Source organism: Lissotriton vulgaris, chromosome 9 (assembly GCF_964263255.1).
Source record: "Lissotriton vulgaris chromosome 9, aLisVul1.2, whole genome shotgun sequence".
Classification (NCBI taxonomy): domain Eukaryota; kingdom Metazoa; phylum Chordata; class Amphibia; order Caudata; family Salamandridae; genus Lissotriton; species Lissotriton vulgaris.
The window spans coordinates 427,760,790-427,777,195 of record NC_141697.1 but is presented as its reverse complement, the minus strand read 5'-3'; the positions used below and the strand labels follow the sequence as shown (position 1 = coordinate 427,777,195).

At 48.0% G+C, this 16,406-nt stretch overlaps 1 pseudogene across 1 annotated transcript in view; it reads left to right on the top strand.

Moving 5' to 3' along the window:
• Positions 1-16,406, top strand: part of LOC147690225 (tumor necrosis factor alpha-induced protein 2-like) — a 113,879-nt pseudogene that overhangs the window by 61,755 nt on the left and 35,718 nt on the right. Inside the window, exons 9-10 of the transcript XR_015300139.1 lie at positions 6,088-6,210; positions 6,775-6,930. The product of XR_015300139.1 is annotated as a tumor necrosis factor alpha-induced protein 2-like (transcript). The remainder of the gene's footprint in view (positions 1-6,087; positions 6,211-6,774; positions 6,931-16,406) is intronic.

The following is a 16,406-nucleotide window of genomic DNA, read 5'->3' as shown; positions in this document are numbered from 1 at the left end:
GATGCAAGTTCGGGAGTGCAATGCCGCCCTCGTACCAGCCCCTGCAGAGTTTGGCTTGGGCTATACGCGCAGGGCGGTTGCCCCACAACAATCCGGAGACTACTGCTGCAATTTTCCTGAAGTATCCCGTTGACACTGGGAATGGAGTGTTGTCTAGGATGTATAGGAAACGGGGTAAGGACTTCATTTTAAACAAGGCAGCTCTCCCCAGCATCGACAACGGCAATCCTGCCCAGAAGCCTGCGTCTTGTTTGAGACGATCCAGTGGTGGCAAGAGGTTCAGCCTCTCGTGTTCGGTAGGGTCACTCGTAATGTGGATGCCTAGGTATTTGAATGAGGAACCGGCCAGCCGTAGAGGGCAGTCCGGGCCAAGCGTTGGGTGGTCCCCTGTCAGGACATACAACTCTGACTTGTTCCAGTTGATGGTGTAGCCTGAAACTTCGCCGTGGTCGTTACAGAGGTGCAATAGAGCTGGTACGCCATGCTCGGGATCCGTTAGGTACACCAGCATGTCGTCTGCATACAGAGATATGCGGTCCTCCCACCCCTCCCTCCATTTAATCCCCTTGAGTCAGGGGGTAGTTCTGGTGCGGATAGCCAGAGGTTCTAGGGAGAGTGCAAAGAGAAGGGGGGAAAGGGGGCAGCCCTGCCGGGTGCCACGTCCAAGCGGGAAAGTGCGTGATATGTGGCCGTTCGCCACTACGTGCGCCACCGGTGCTGTGTAAAGTAATTTTATCCATGAGATGAAGTTTGGGCCAAAACCCATGCACAAAAGGACTTCAAAGAGGTAGGCCAACTCCACCAGATCAAAGGCCATTTTCGCGTCTAGCGCCAGTATAGCCGCAGTCTCGCCAACGCAGTCCGCCCTCGCCAGCACCCCGTGCACCCTTCTGAGATTGAGCGTGGTGTTTCTGTGGGGCATGAATCCAGACTGGTCCGGGTGGATAAGGTCGGGCAGGTGAGGCGTTAGACGGTTAGCCAGGAGTTTTGCTAGGATTTTACTCTCCGCATTAAGCAGAGAGATAGGGCGGTAGGATGAGCATTCCTCGGGGGGTTTACCGGGCTTAGGGATAGCCACAATTGCGGCCGTCCGTTGGTCCAACGGGAGCATCCCCTTATCTCGACATTCCATATACATTTTAAGCAAGTGCGGGCAAAGAGCGTCAGTACGTGCTTGGAACCACTCGACTGGAATGCCATTTGGCCCCAGTGCCTTGCCGGTTCGGAGGGCTCCGATGGCCACCCGTAGTTCATCTGTGGTAAACGGTGCCTCCAGATCAGCTATGGCCTCCGGCTGCAGCGTTGGGATGTCTATACTGCTTAGTGCGCATTGGGCCGCAATCGTGGTAACTTCCCGTTCAGGGGTGTATACTTTTTCAAAGTCGGACGCCAACGCCTCTACCACTCGATCGGGGTCGGTCAGAATCCTGCCCTCGTCATCCCGCACCTGCTGAATCCCTCTGGAGCTACCCCCTCTTTTGTCGAGCCAGGCCAACATCTTCCCTGCCTTGTCCCCCACATCGTACACCCGGTTCTGTGTGTCGGTGATATGTCCCTGTGGTATGAGTCGTGCGTGGTCTGCGTACAGTCGCTGTTCAAGTGCGAGGGTATGTGCTGTATCTTCCGTGGGATCGGCTTCATGGGCAGTAGTGGCTGCGCGTAGTCGGAGCTCGAGGGCAGAGTGTTCAGCTGTCTGTTCCCTTCTATGTGCCGGTATAGAGCCTATCGCCTGCCCCCGCAACACCGTTTTATAGGCCTCCCAGAGAACCTCAGCCGAGGCCGCGGTTGGTTCATTTTCAGTGAAATAGTGTTCCGTGGCCTTCTGCAGGGCCTTTCTGACCTTCGGGACTTTGAGATAGGAGGCATGAATGGGGTATATGCGGCGGCGAGATCGTGTCTGTGAGGTGACAGTGAGAGTTAGTGGCGAATGGTCTGAGATGCCCGAGGGTGTATAACCACTTCATCTACGCGCTGTAGTCCATCCCCTAAAGCCAGGAAGTAGTCAATGCGGGATAGACTATTGTGAACGGTGGAGTGGAACGTGTATTGTCGAACCATCGGGTGAACATGGCGCCAAACATCCACCAGCCCCAGTGCCTCTAGAAATCGCCGAAACCGGGAGGGACCCCCCGGAATGGCGGTCGCCGGGAACTTGTCGAGCTGCGGATCTGCAGCTGCGTTGAAGTCCCCACCTATGAGCATGTCCCCCTCCGGGAGGGACAGTAAGAAATCACCCAGGGCCGGTAGCATCACCGAGTGTAACGAAGGCGGGATGTATACTGAAAATACTGTTAAGGGGCGTCCGTCCCACTGTCCCGCCACCGCTGCAAAGCAACCCTGTGTGTCGGTTCTAGTGCTAAGGGTAATGAAGTGGGAGGATTTTCTGATCAGTATGCCCGTGCCCCGTGAACCAGTAGAAAATTCGGAGTGGACTAACATTCTATATCCCCTTCTGTCCAAGGCCTTGGTAGCACTACCCACCAAGTGGGTCTCTTGCAGGAGTATCGGGTCTGGTTTGTAGCGTTTCACCTCGGACAGAACGAGGCCGCGTTTCACCTTATCACCCAGGCCTCGCACATTCCAGGCGTGAAGTCGGAGATTGGAGCCGCTTACTTGCGTCTCATCCGCCCTCGCTGTATTTAGCTGCTCACCCGCCATCAGTAGAGATTAGCAACAAATACAACCAGTATAGACTCCATCGCACCAGCAACATTACAATAGCAGTCAAAGTACATTGTACAATTCGAGATCGACTCTGTGAATTTCCCATAGAGAAGAACCAACCCCCCCCCAACCCGCCCCACCCTGCCTCCCTGCCAAACGGACTTAGAACTGCCCGCCACCCCAACTCAGCAGAGCGCTTATCCCATGCCAAAAACAGAGTACTTGCACGTCAGGGGAGAGTGTCCCCCAAAGCAGGCGGTCCCTCTGCCGCCCTCGGGATGTCCAGGCCAGCGTCCAAGAACGACGTGAAAAGCAATCCTCATGGGAGTAAATCAGAGTCCATTCAGTCCATCACGTGCGGGTTTCATTCACCCCCAGTGGCCCCAGCGTGTTCCTGTGACGGCGATCCGCTCACGCTTCCCCTGGCTGAAGATTGTGAGCCCGGTCGGCCGTCGTCGTCTGGTCTGTTGCGTCGACGATTAGAATTGCGTTCCACCGTGCGCCATCCCTCCAGCCATTCTCTTGCCGACTCAGCCGAGTCGAAGAACCAGACCTTCTTGTCGGCCACCACTCTCAAACGGGCCGGGAACAGCATGGAGTATGGCAATTCCTGTTCGCGAAGCGTTTTCTTTACCTCCAGGAAAGTTCTCCTTCTGCGGGTGACCTCCGCCGTGTAGTCCGGGAAGAAGGATATCCGAGAGTTTTGGATGTGGATAGGTGGTGCCACTCTGGCCGCTTGGAGAATAGTGTCGCGGTCTCTAAAGTTGAAAAGTCTCGCCAGGATGGGACGTGGGGCAGCCCCCGGCGTAGGTGTCCCGCCGGGTACCCGGTGGGCACGCTCCACCGTAAAGAAATTGGAGAGCCCCTTCGGGGCCAGGCGGGTCTTTATGAGCTCCTCAACGTACAAGTCCATGGCCCCTTTCGTTTCCGATTCCGGGACCCCCAAAATGCGGACGTTGTTGCGTCTGGAGCGTCCCTCATGGTCATCCAACTTGCTTTTTAAAAGTTTGTCTGCTTGTAGTCTTTCCACAGCCACCTGCAGGTCGGAGACATCCTCTATCAGTGATTTAGTCACCACTTCCACCTGTTTCACCCTTTCGCCCATCTTCTGGAGGTCGGCTCTTATGAGGGTCACCTCGGTAGCAGTCGAGCCCACTGTGCCCTGAACCTGTTCCAGAGCACGTAGGACATCATCCAGTGTGGCCTTTTTCGTCCCATCGTTGTCCGCGCCCTTGCCAAGGGATGTGCGCTGCTCAGGCTGAGAGAGCGTCTGGTTATCGTAGGCGAATTTGCCGAGTTTCGCCTGAGCGGCGGTCTGTCGCGGCCCTCTCCCCGCCATTTTGGCTCTGCGGCGAGAAACTATCTATGGTGAAGTGGGCCGATCGCCCGCAGCCGATCGTGCCGAGGCGTCTGTTCAGGAGGTTCAGTTCGGGAGAAGGCCAGTGGTCGCTGTCGATGTTAAGGTGCGGCCGGCAGCCGTGGATCCGATGCAGCCTCGGCAAGTCAGGGCAAGATGGCGGTTGTTGCGTAGCAAGTTACGGGTCTTGGCCGAGTGTCGTGATGAGGCACTACTTTGCAGCGCCACTGGGTAGGCCACGTTGAGGAATAAGTGTTTGTAGGGGGGGACCGCTGGTCCGGCGATTCGCTGGTGTCGAGTGCTGTCTTCAGCGGGTACTTCCGGTCGATCGTGCCGAGGAGGGTTGACTTCCGCTCGGCCAAGGGCTCCACTCGACACCGCGGCTGCCCTCGTGTCACTAGGCCCCTCGCCAGTGAAGGACTAAGATGAAGTTTCGTCCTGTTTCCGAGGTCTGAGTGCTCCCAATTTTCTCCTGCGAGCGCCGTTCGGTCGCCGCACCCAGGACACCCCTTCTGGAGCGATCAGTGAACGGATAGGCATGCGGATTGTTGCGGGAAGCCGCCTTGCTACGGGAGCCTCTCTAGGTTGCTGCCGCCATCATTGGCTGCTAGCCACGCCCCCCGTGTGCATTTTTTTAAATACAAATGCAGGAAGCAAAAATTATTTTGGGGACTCCATAAGTGCTGGGCAAGTAAATTGTCAGCGAGGTTCCTGAATTACATTTTTTATTTAGTCTTCACATCACAGGAGTCAAATTTCCTTAAGACAAGCATTTTTGATAATTAAATATAGATGAAGTTAACACGGGATATAAATGTTCATTTAAGCAACTCTGTAGTGAATCGGATTTGTCAACTTTGAGAAAATCAAAGCTTTTTACAACCACTTTGTCTTCAGAGTGAATGTGGTTATTAAACTAGGTTCATACTGCTATTACTAAACACTCCATCTTTCTGGAAGGTGGCATCGGATAGTACCGCCTTTGCAATGATGAAGACACAATCCTAGCAATCTCTTACCCATCATTTTGTGAATAAGTTGATTACCAACCTTCTATAACAAATTGAAGACCTCAGTATTAAAAATGATCTCATTCTAGACATGTTGTTTTCTACTCTCTGAGCTCCAGAATTGTCATCAGCAGCCTCTTTTGAATTTAGCTATGGTGCAGAGCACCCTGATGCCATATTAAGGCACGAGGCCAAATATAACTGTTATTCTTTCTGACCCACTCAATTTCTATTTCAGTAATTCCTTCAAATCATCTTTCGCGAACACACCCCCTTGCTTATCAGCCCGCCCACTTCCTCACTGTGAAGGATTGATGTCTTCAGCAATGTTGCGCACTCCAGTCCTCAGAGGTAATCAGATGTCAATAAGGGGTCCTTGGCTCAGCTTTGGAAGGTAGGCCTGAGCTGCAAGCCAGTCCCCAGAAGAAGTATGTGAGGTCTTGTTCGTAAGAGCACAACCAAAAAACTGAAATAAGCATAAGGATTCCCCTAGAGACTATCTCTGGCCAGAAAGAGGAGGTCCTAACAGGAACCTTAATTTTACATTGAGTAAGAAACCGGTCCCTATAGTGATCAGCTTGAAATAGAGAAACAAGGGAAGACACATGAAGGAAGGAGATTGAGCCCAAGATTGTGGCTTAGGCCATCCACCAGTCAAAAAGGATCTAGTGCTAAAACAAGTCAATAAATACTTTTGCAGAAGAATTTAATCTTCAGTCCGCATTTTGAAATCCTAAATTGACACCATCTGCCTGACGTTCTCAATGTAGGGTGAGATAACAGACATAGACTGAACAAATTAACTACAGTGGTCTAGGACATATCAAATAAACTTCATGGTGGTTGTAGAGTTATGAGAGAGAGCACAAGTAATAGCTACTGCATCAAAGTAAATCGATGTCTAAAAGGGCAACCATTATGAGTGCTGAACAAAAAGAGGGCTCATGTTTTCTTTAAAAGATATGCGTTCCATCGTAGTAGGTGTAAAGTTCATTGTCTTGTTTGTATTTATTGTACATTTTAATTTGATGTTTATAGTTTGTCTTTTATCCCCAGCCTAATTTCAGAAAGCTGTCACAGAAGAATGGGCTATGCAGCCATGGAACTATGGTCCAAATTATTGAGATATCAGAAACCTACATGCTTAAATTCAAGACTCTTAAAGTCTGCTACCACCAGGTAAATGAATGATGAATTTGTGGTATGATAACTATTCACATATTGGATGGGTTTTATACATTACTGGCTTTGAAAGTAATGTGAAAATGTAGCAAAGATGTGAAACAATAAAACTGAACGTCCTTAAACCATGCTTTGCTTGTTCAGTGAATACATGCTGAGATGCAACAGTAAACACTATAGGTGCAATTGCTTAAATGTATTAATAAGAACGCTGAGAAGGGAAAAGAGGATTTAAACACATTTAAATACCCTATTCATTTCAGTGGAATTATCTCAGACAGTTCCGCCAGCAGGGAGAGCCAGACCTTTTTAGATCGGCATTACTGAAAAAATGCTTAATAGGATACACTGAGATGGCTTACATCCACAAATGTGTCAATATGTCTTATTAGAATATTTACTGCAGAGGAGGCCAAGTAAATAATTTCAGACATCTAAAATATTTATTCAATAGACCATCTGCACATAAATCATTTTTGCTAATCTATTATTCTACAAAAATAAGTATGCATTAATGACAAATTGAACTCAAAACTTGTATTGCTTTTTGCTTATGCCCAGGAAATTATGGAGAATATCCACCTTTATTTGGTTAAAGAATACATCAGGCGAATAATGAAGAAGAAAGTGAGCCAGAAGAGTGCAGAGCAGCAGAAAATCATAGCAAATCACATTATTGAAAGTGCATCTCTTATAAAAGACTGTTGCATAAGAAATGTAAGTATAATATGGATATGTGGAGTCTTTTAGACGCAACTGAAACCAAGGAAGTGTAATATGCAATTGATTGGGACAGGAATTTTGTCCCAGAGTAGTAGAGTTGCAAATGTGAGGGATTTTATCGAGCTCCAGAAGGGAAGCCACCTAAGGGTCTGTTAATGCAGGGAAGAGTAAGCAGTGACGTACTTTATGCGTAGATATGGGTGTACTCTGGAAGTTTGTTTCATTCGTTTTTGTGCTTTCTCACTCTTTAATGCCCTTTCCTTTGATTTTTATGCTCTCTTATTCCTCTGTAGTGAGCTTTCATTTGTCTTTGTGCTTTTGCTCCGGTTCTCTTTTCAACCCTTGTTCATTGTGCTGTGTGCAGTCATTTGAGGACTTTTAACATGGTTTCTGAACTTTTTCCCCCTCTGTCGGGCTCCCCACAGCCACCCCAACCCCATGCATTTCTCTCACCTTCCCCGCTCCTTACTCGCTCTTCCTGTAATGTTCTCTCACTCCTTATATCTGTGGCTCCGCAGCCGCGTCCCTTCAGTCCTCATTCTTCCAGGACCTATTTAATGGTGGCCGCTGTGTGGCTTCACGCAGCGGGCATGTCACCGGCGTGCCGAACGTAAGCCAATCTGCAATCTGTATGTGCCTGTACCGCACGCAGTGCCAGGAACTCTGGTTGGATCACCTCCCAGCGATACTCTGCAGCGCTCAACCGGTCTCTCAAATGGAATGCCTCTACCACCATTGCTGCTGTGGCCCACACCAAAGTAAGGGCCTTCACCTGCACCCACTGCCAGTTCCCCTTTGGCAGTCTACACCCACATCCCACACAAGCACCAGTGACACCAACAACACCCCACCCAACACTACACGCTTCAGCAAACCTACACCCCATCACTCACTTGCATGCAATCTACTCAACACATGATCTCTCAGACATGCAACTGAAATCTGGGACCTGCGGAGCAGTAACCCACTGGGCATCCTTTTCCTCATGGAAACCTGGCTCAATTCCACGTTGGCATCTGCCATCGCCACAGCGATTCCAGCGGGCTACAAGATCGCACAACCGGAACGCTCTCCCAAGCCAGTAGGAGAACTCAAATCTACAAAATCTCCATTAAGCACTCAAAGTCCACGGTAGGCGCCACCCCCTTAATGGAACACCTGTACTTCAAGCTGCAACTCTGAAAACCTCACCCCAAATGGAACCCTCGTCTACCAGCCACCAGGACCACGAGCCACTTTCAACAATCACTGATTTCATCGCCCCCTCACCTCAACTCCAGAGCCTCCATCCTCCTCAGTGACGTTAACTTCCACTTATAACACAGAACCGACCATTGCTACACAGCACTACTTGAAAACCTGAGCCTCATTGGACTAGCCCAGCTCGTCAGAGAACCAACACACATCGCTGGACACACACTAGACCCCATCTTCACCACTAACAGCCTCAAGTACAGCTCCACGTTATCGCTCACATGGACTGACCACTCCATCATCCACTTCCAAATCAACACAGCACAATTCAACACACCCACCAATGCCAGCCTACCCTGCCTTAACTGGGGCAAAAATGCAGTAGCTGATTGGCTCCACATCCTCGGCACGGATCAACCTAACCCCACACCCAACCTCAATAAAGACATCACCAACTTCAACAAGTGGACCAAGAACTGTGCAGATTCTCTTCACACCCATCAAGCACAACAAGCAAAGAAGAACCAACAATCAAGCCAGCTGGTACACATAGGACCTTTGAGATTCCAAACAGCATTTCAAATAACTAGAAAGAAAATGGAGAGCCAGTCACAAAAGCCTCCAACAGAACCATCTACAAGTCTGCCCTCAGGTACTACCACCAACAACCGAGAGACACCAACACCAAGAAAAGAGGGTTAGCTGAACGCATCAAAGGGAGCACCAATAGCTGCATAGAGATCTTCTTGATAGTTAAGGACTTCAGCACATCCCCTGCCTCTGTTAACAGCATCACCCCCTCCCAAGTACTCCGACGACCTATCACATTTTTTCCACAATAAAACTGCAAGCATCTACAGCAGCAATTTGTACATCAGCCATGCCCTAGAGTTCTTATCACCAGCCTGTCCATCACCTACCAAGATGACCACATTAACAAATGGGAAACTCTCACCAGAGAAGACTCAACGAAGATCATGAAGTCCATCTTCCTGGGGCCCTAACAGATCTGTGCCTTTCATCACATCCGCCACATTCTCTGAAGATTGGAAGCATGCAGCAGTCCATGCCCTTCTCAAGAAACTCTATTGAAATACAATGGTCTTCAACCATTACTTTTTTTTTTTAAACCTTTATTTGTAAATTTTCAAACCTTAGTTCAGATGCTTTGTTCAAGGTATCAAGGACATTGAGATTACAGCTCTACACATTTTGACAGCTTCACAATATACTGAAAATGTAAAAGAATATGAAGGAATTTATGCACCATCAATCAATAGCATTTAACAATGGCAATGTCTACGTCATCTTACATTGTCATAGTAATCCATTCTACAGCAACATCCTTTATTATTCATTTTATCAAACCTCAATCAAAGTTCTACACATTGCTCATAGGATGTCCCCCGTTCAATCATCATTTACAAGGGTCCACAGGCCGGTAATCCCACACTTTCCCATGCCCTGTAAAGAGTAACACTGTACCTCACCAGAATTCGTTATCCGTGAGCAATGGATCAGTGACCCCCAACCTTCTCTCTCATGTTAGTTTCCGTATCCTCTCGACTCTCGTCATCTGATGGATCTACGATAGCCGTTAGATACCCCCTCAAAGGATCCCATATGTCCTGAGCCCTATTGCGTAGCGGCTGTGTTTCTGCATATACAGTATTCTGGTCTTGGCAATAAATAAGATCATTCAGCCAATCCTTGAATTTCGGGGCTCTTCCCCACCTCCCCCATCGACATGCAACCCTTTGTTTCACCAGCAAGAATGCTATGTCAACAAACTTTCTAGCGGACTTAGGCGTCTGCTTTGTTTATCCCAACAGCATAATGAGTGGATTTCTATCAATTGTGTCGCTAAGCATCTCTTGAATAGCCGTGTGAATCTGGGTCCAGTAGTCATATATCACTGGGCAGCCCCACACTAAGTGTAGAAATCCCGCCCCTTTCGCATTACACCGCTTACATCTGTCATTGTCTGTTAATTGGAATCTCCTCTTTTTTGCCGGCGTATAATACAACCTTTGCAGAAACTTTATAGTGAATAATTTTGAGTCTACAGCTAGAGGAGATATTGGCAGTGATACCACAGCAATATGCCCATTGTGATTCAGCGATCTCCATGCCGATATCAACCCTCCAATTCTTGAGAGCTGTACTTTCCCTACTCACGCATTGCATCCGAATGCTTTGATGAAAGTGGGAGACCATATGTCGCCCATCCGCAGATGTAAGCATACTATGCAATGGCATTACTTTGTCCCGCTCATCCAGAAACTGCGGTAAGACACTCCTTAGACCCTATCGTAGTCTAACATAATAGTTCTAAAGGTGTAGGATGAGTACCTTGGAACATCTGTTCACGATTTTTTAACTGTCCATTGAGAAAAAGGTCTCCCCAATTGTTTATGTGCAATCTTCGACACCGTGTACGAAACCCTCCTTCCTGCAATAACGAAAGTCTGGGATGGTAAACAAGCGGCATATCAGGTGCGTATAACCGGGCAACGGGTAGCATATGCAAGATTTGTTTCCATGCATCTACTGTGCACGTCACCGTAGTAGCCGGTGTATCTATAGCATTAGCTGGACCATGAATGATACCTTTCAGTGGGAGTGGATGCGCTATCCAATCCTCTACCGCTAACTGTGGCATAAATGGCGTGGGTGCAAACCAATGGTAAGCATACTGTGCCTGAGTGCTTCGGTAATATACCATAAAATCAGGGACATCAAACCCCCCATTGGAATATGGTTGAGTGATGACAGACCATGCTAGTCGCGGCTGCTTGCCACCCCAAAACAGTCAACAATTCCGAGCGTAAAGTTTTGAAAAAAAAAGCACCCGGGTAGTATGGGACATTTTGAAAGGGGTATAAGAAACGTGGCCGGATCACCATTTTTATAAGCGAGGCCCTCTCCACCATGGATAAGGGCAATGGTATCTTGCGCGTAACGTCATCAGTCAATTTAGTGATGGCAGTGCCACAATTAATCGTAGCGTCTCTTCCTTTACAGTAGACACCCGAATTCCCAAATATCGGAGATCAGAGCTACACCATTCCAGTGGGTAATCTAGCTGAAATTTGGGCACGGCCGGAGTCAAGGGGAAAAACTGATTTCTTCCAATTTATTTGTATGCCAGACAGTCGAACAAATACTAGGAATTCTCGCAACAATGGATTAAGGTTATCTTGAGGATCTGTGACATATAGCGTCAAGTAATCGGCATATAGCGACCCATCAATCTGCCGCTGAAAGCATTTAAATGCGCTCCGTTTGTGCAGCTGCCGTGTACGACATGCCAGGGGCTCAATCGCAATTGCGAATAGTAACGGGGATAATGGGCACCCCTGTCTGGTACCTCTTGTGATTGAGATTGGAGCCAACAGCTCACCATTAATAAGTACCCTCGCCGTGGGCTCAGTGTAGAGCAACTTGATCCATGCCACAACTAGTTTAGGGAAACCCATTCTGTTTAACACTGCAAATAGGTAGCTCCACTCTACTGAATCAAATGCTTTTGTAGCATCAAGGAACACAGCAGCTACATGAAAATCTGGTGCTATTGTTTGAATCGGTGAAAACAAGGTGCGTAGGTTGTAATTAGTGGACCTGCCAGGGACAAATCCTGCCTGTTCCGGAAGCACTATCCTGGTCATGAGCAATGATAGCCTGGTCGCTAGTACTTTAGCCAAGATCTTTGCATCGCAATTTATGAGCGAAAATGGTCTGTACGCATCGCATTCTGTAGGTACCTTTCCTGGCTTTAAAAGAGAAGTAATTACCACCTCCCTCATTGAACCGGGTAGTATACCGATCTCCAACTATTCCTCGAAAACCTCCTTCAACACAGGAGCCATTGTGTCAATATAACATTCATAAAATTCAGCTGGTAAGCCATCCAGCCCAGTCACTTTGCCGTTAGCTAAGGACATAATTGCCTCCCGCATTTAGTCTAATTCGAAAGGGGCACTAAGAAATTGCCTATCGGTATCAGTGAGCCAACATAGCGCCACATCGTCCAAGAATTCTTCAAACCGTACCTCACCCTCCTGTTGTGTAGAATATAAGCCACTATAGTCTGTGTGGAACAAGTCTAGAATTCCCGTTTTATCCTGGCATGTCCTTCCCTCCGGAGCTTTTATCTCCAGTATGTGTGTATTATGGCGCGGGTGTCTTGTCATCTGTCAGTGCTTTTCCAGGCCTCTCTCCCTCACAGTATTGCCGTGCCCGCCAGTGTTTGCCCCTGAATTTAGCCTCCCTGGCCGCTTCCACTTCGTATTGCGTGAGCTTGTCCCTAAATTTGTTGTGTATGTGCCCTGTCGGTCCCTGTACCATCCGTGCCTCCAGTTCTTTCAATTCTCCTTCCAGCTTTTTAATGGTGCCTTTGATGTCCCTAAGTAGTCCAAAGCTTTTGGAAATGTAATATCCTCTTACCATTAAATAAAAATGTTTCCCAGATGGTTTCTACGCTGTCTACCGATCCCTTATTTCTAGGAAACAAATCTACAATTTCCTCACCCAACTCCGTTTTGAAGAAGTCATCTAGTAGTGCCGCTGGTTGCATACGCCATGTGGACTTTGCCCTGTCGTATCCTGGTAATCTTATTTGCACCGACACTGGACAGTGGTCCGAATAAGACCTCTGTAAGTGGGCAACCATTCCCAAATCAACACTCAACCCTCGAGACAGTAGGCAATAATCTAGTCTAGCCCAAGTGTTAGCATGTGCCGTGAAATGTGTTCCTTCACGAAGCTCAGCATGAACAAAGCGCCAGCTATCTATCCATCTCCCTTCCTCAATTATGCCTTGTAGTGCATCCCTGGCATGTCTGTTATATTGGGGACATCCATCAGATCTGTCCAGTCCCGGAACCATTGCCACATTGAAATCTCCCCCCATATAATATGCATGGAGCCTATGCCAATTATTTTATCCCAAAAAGTTGTGAAAAATTCAGGCGTATCTATATTAGGAGCATAGCAATTCACTATTGTCACTGTTCCAATGCCAAGTCTGCCCCACAGTAAGACATATTGTCCATCTGGGTCTGCTATATCACCAAGCTTCACAAACTGAACCGATTTTTTTAATCCATATAGCAGCACCCCTGGCGTATGCGGAATATGAAGAAAAACATATAACTGTTGCCCATTTACTAGCAAATGTATAAGTGGGACGTGGGCTCAATGTGTCTCCTGCAATATCGCAATTTGTATATGGTGCTGTTCCAAGTATGCCAGTACATTCCTACCTTTTCTGGCATCATTTAAGCCCCTTATATTCCAGGTCAACAGATATTTTCGAATTTCGTTGATTAGCTGTCATCACAATTCAAAATTTCATGCCACCCAAGCAATATCTCCCTGAGCTTCTCTCTTTTCCCTTGAATCTGAGTCATCACAGTGGTAGGCACCTGCACCCGAAGTGGTGCACATAAATTGCAACATAACAACCCATCTGGATCACATCTCCACCCTCCCATCTCTTTAAACAAAAACCATGCAACTGTCCCTTCCCTCCCCCCCCCCCCACTGTAGCATCCCAATCATGCCTGCAGAAAATCCCTCCATCCCTCCCTTTCCCCCCCCCTAATCAACTCAACAATTCAATGGGGTATGCCCATAGGGGTATTCTGCTAGATGGCTCACTCTAACCCTGCTATGAACCAAGTCCCATAACAGTCTAAAGCAGGGTTGTCCGACATAAAAATAACAAAGTAACCACGTCATCCCTCCATCACCTGGTACTCAGTATGTAGACCCACTAACATCCCTCCTTGTCATTTTAAGCAAATGTTCATGTATACATTACATTCCTGGTGCGTCTTGGATATGCCTCCGCCTGTAAGAAGACCTCTGGATATATCGGCCTGAATAGCAAGAGGAAATTACACATCTCCACATCCTCATGTCATTCCACACCAGACATTGCCCCTTCGTCCAAATCCTTCTCTCCATTCTGGTCCTTATTTTGGGTTTTCAGATACTGTAAGAATTTGTCTACTGACTGCGGTGTAGTGTGAAACGATTGTTTCCCTTGATATGTTATTCGCAACTTGGCTGGGTATAAAAATGCATAATCTATCTGTGCAGTCCGTAGCTTTTGTTTCACCTGGATAAATTTGCGACGTTCTTCCTGTACTTTGGCAGTGAAGTCCGAGAAGATCTGAACGGATAGCCCATCATAGCTAAGCTGTTTTTTCTTTCTCGCCATCTTAACGACGGCATCTCAGTCCCGGTAATTGAGCAGTTTAGCCACAATAGGTCTCTGCGTCATTCCAGGCTTTGGTCGGGGTCCCAGAGTCTGGTGTGCTCTCTCAACTATAAATTGCGCTGACAGATCTCCCTCCGCAGTAATCGCCGTCAAAATCTTCTCAACATAGGTCTCTAAGCGGCCTGTGTTGGTGCTTTCCGGAATATTCAGAATGCGAATGTTATTTCTTCTGCTGCGAGCTTCCATGTCCTCATTCTTCGCATCTATTATGCGCATCAGTTCATCCATTTGGGTGACCGCCTTTTTTAGTTGTTCAGTGACATCCTCGGTGTCAGAAATTCGTTGTTCCGCCTCTTTCAATCTACCCTCATGTCCATCCAATGTATGCTCTATATTATCCATGCGAGTTTGGAGCGTGTCCACCTTTTCTCCAATCGTGGCAATCCCTTGTCGCATCTCTGTGAGAATAGTGCGCAGATCCAGATCAGGTGGTGACGTCACTGTGTCTGGCCTTCCCTCCAATCGTTCCTCATTTACCTCAGGCGGTTTTTTGCTTATTCTCTTATTTTCAAAGGTAATGCGTGGCTGTCTGGGGTCTGATATGCCCATTGTGCCTTGCACACTTAACGTGTGTCTATTGTAAGCGCTTCAGTATTTGCAATTCCTGCTGTAGATCTGAGGCCTCCTGCCGCCAGGAAAGAGCATGAAGGGTTTCCTTATGCACAACTTGAATTCAATGTCACTATGCTAACCCCAGTATTGGAACTTTCATAGATTCCCATGCTTTGTATCATTCCCCGTCGTCGGAATGGGAGCCTCTGTAACAAAAATGCCATAGCTGTAGGTACAAAAGACAAAGGAAAAGGCCTAGGCCTCATTCCCTTTTGTAGCATATCACCCTCTTTGTGTAAAAGAGACCAAACTTAGGCATCAGCCAATCTGAAGTGCCTCACCCCTTAGAACCTTCCTGAAGGAACCTCAGAGCCTCAGATTTTCTACTGCACGTTGTGCTTAGGGAGTCTCCTGTGAGCTCTGCTCAACTTCTACTTTTCTAAGGAATTATTTTGGATATTTTCTTCAGAATCTTTTAGATTCTCTTCAGGATTACTGACTGCCTTCCAGGATGAGTGAAATGGAGTAGAAAAAAGCCATTTTCAAGCCTTGTTCCACCTGTGGCAAGAAAAGGCTTTTTGTGGAGGATAAGCAGAAAGACTGCATCTATTGCCTCTATCCTGACCACCAGGCTGCTGACTGCAAGATCTGTCGCACCTTTTCAACCAAGACCCTCCGGGACCGTGAGGGTAGACTCTTGACATGGCTCCAGAAGCTGAAGTCCAGGAAGGATACTGTGTCTAGTGACGGTGAGGATGCAGTGTTGATGTCTTCCTCAAGAAGGTCAGTGAAGAGGGGTAGGGGTTCGCCTTCCCCTTCTGTGGAAAGACCTTCTAAGGCCTCTAAAAAGACCCCCGGTGAGTCTGAGAGCCTAGGTCCCAGCAAATCTCACAGAAGTTACAAGGAGAAAGTAGGACCTGTTACGCCTTCAAAAGGTGAGAAGACTGACTCAGCCTTCAAAAAACCTTCATCACAATCTTCTGAGAGGAGCTCTAAGTCCTCGACGACGAAGACGTCGACGGCGGAGGTTCCGTCGACGAAAAATCTGCTTCGAAGTTGATATCGTCGACAGGAGTTTTGTCGACTAAGGTACTGTCGATGGCAGGTACGTCTGTGCCGACGAAGATGGCGCCGACGACTAAGATGGCGCCGACGACTAAGGTTAGTGTCACAGACTATGGTGACGACGTCGACGGTAATGTTGACGACGACTGTCTCGTCGACGAGGGCATCGACGACTCGGACGATGACGACGGCTGGTGTGCCCAGTTTCCTCGTCGACGACTTCGACGACCCCGATCTCGTCGACGCATGTACAGCCGTCGACGACTGAACCGTCGACGATATTATCCTCTGAGAAAAGGATTACCATTTCTGTGACGAGAATCGCACTGGAGATGACTTCTCCGAGGAGTGTGTCCCCCTACCACCAACTATG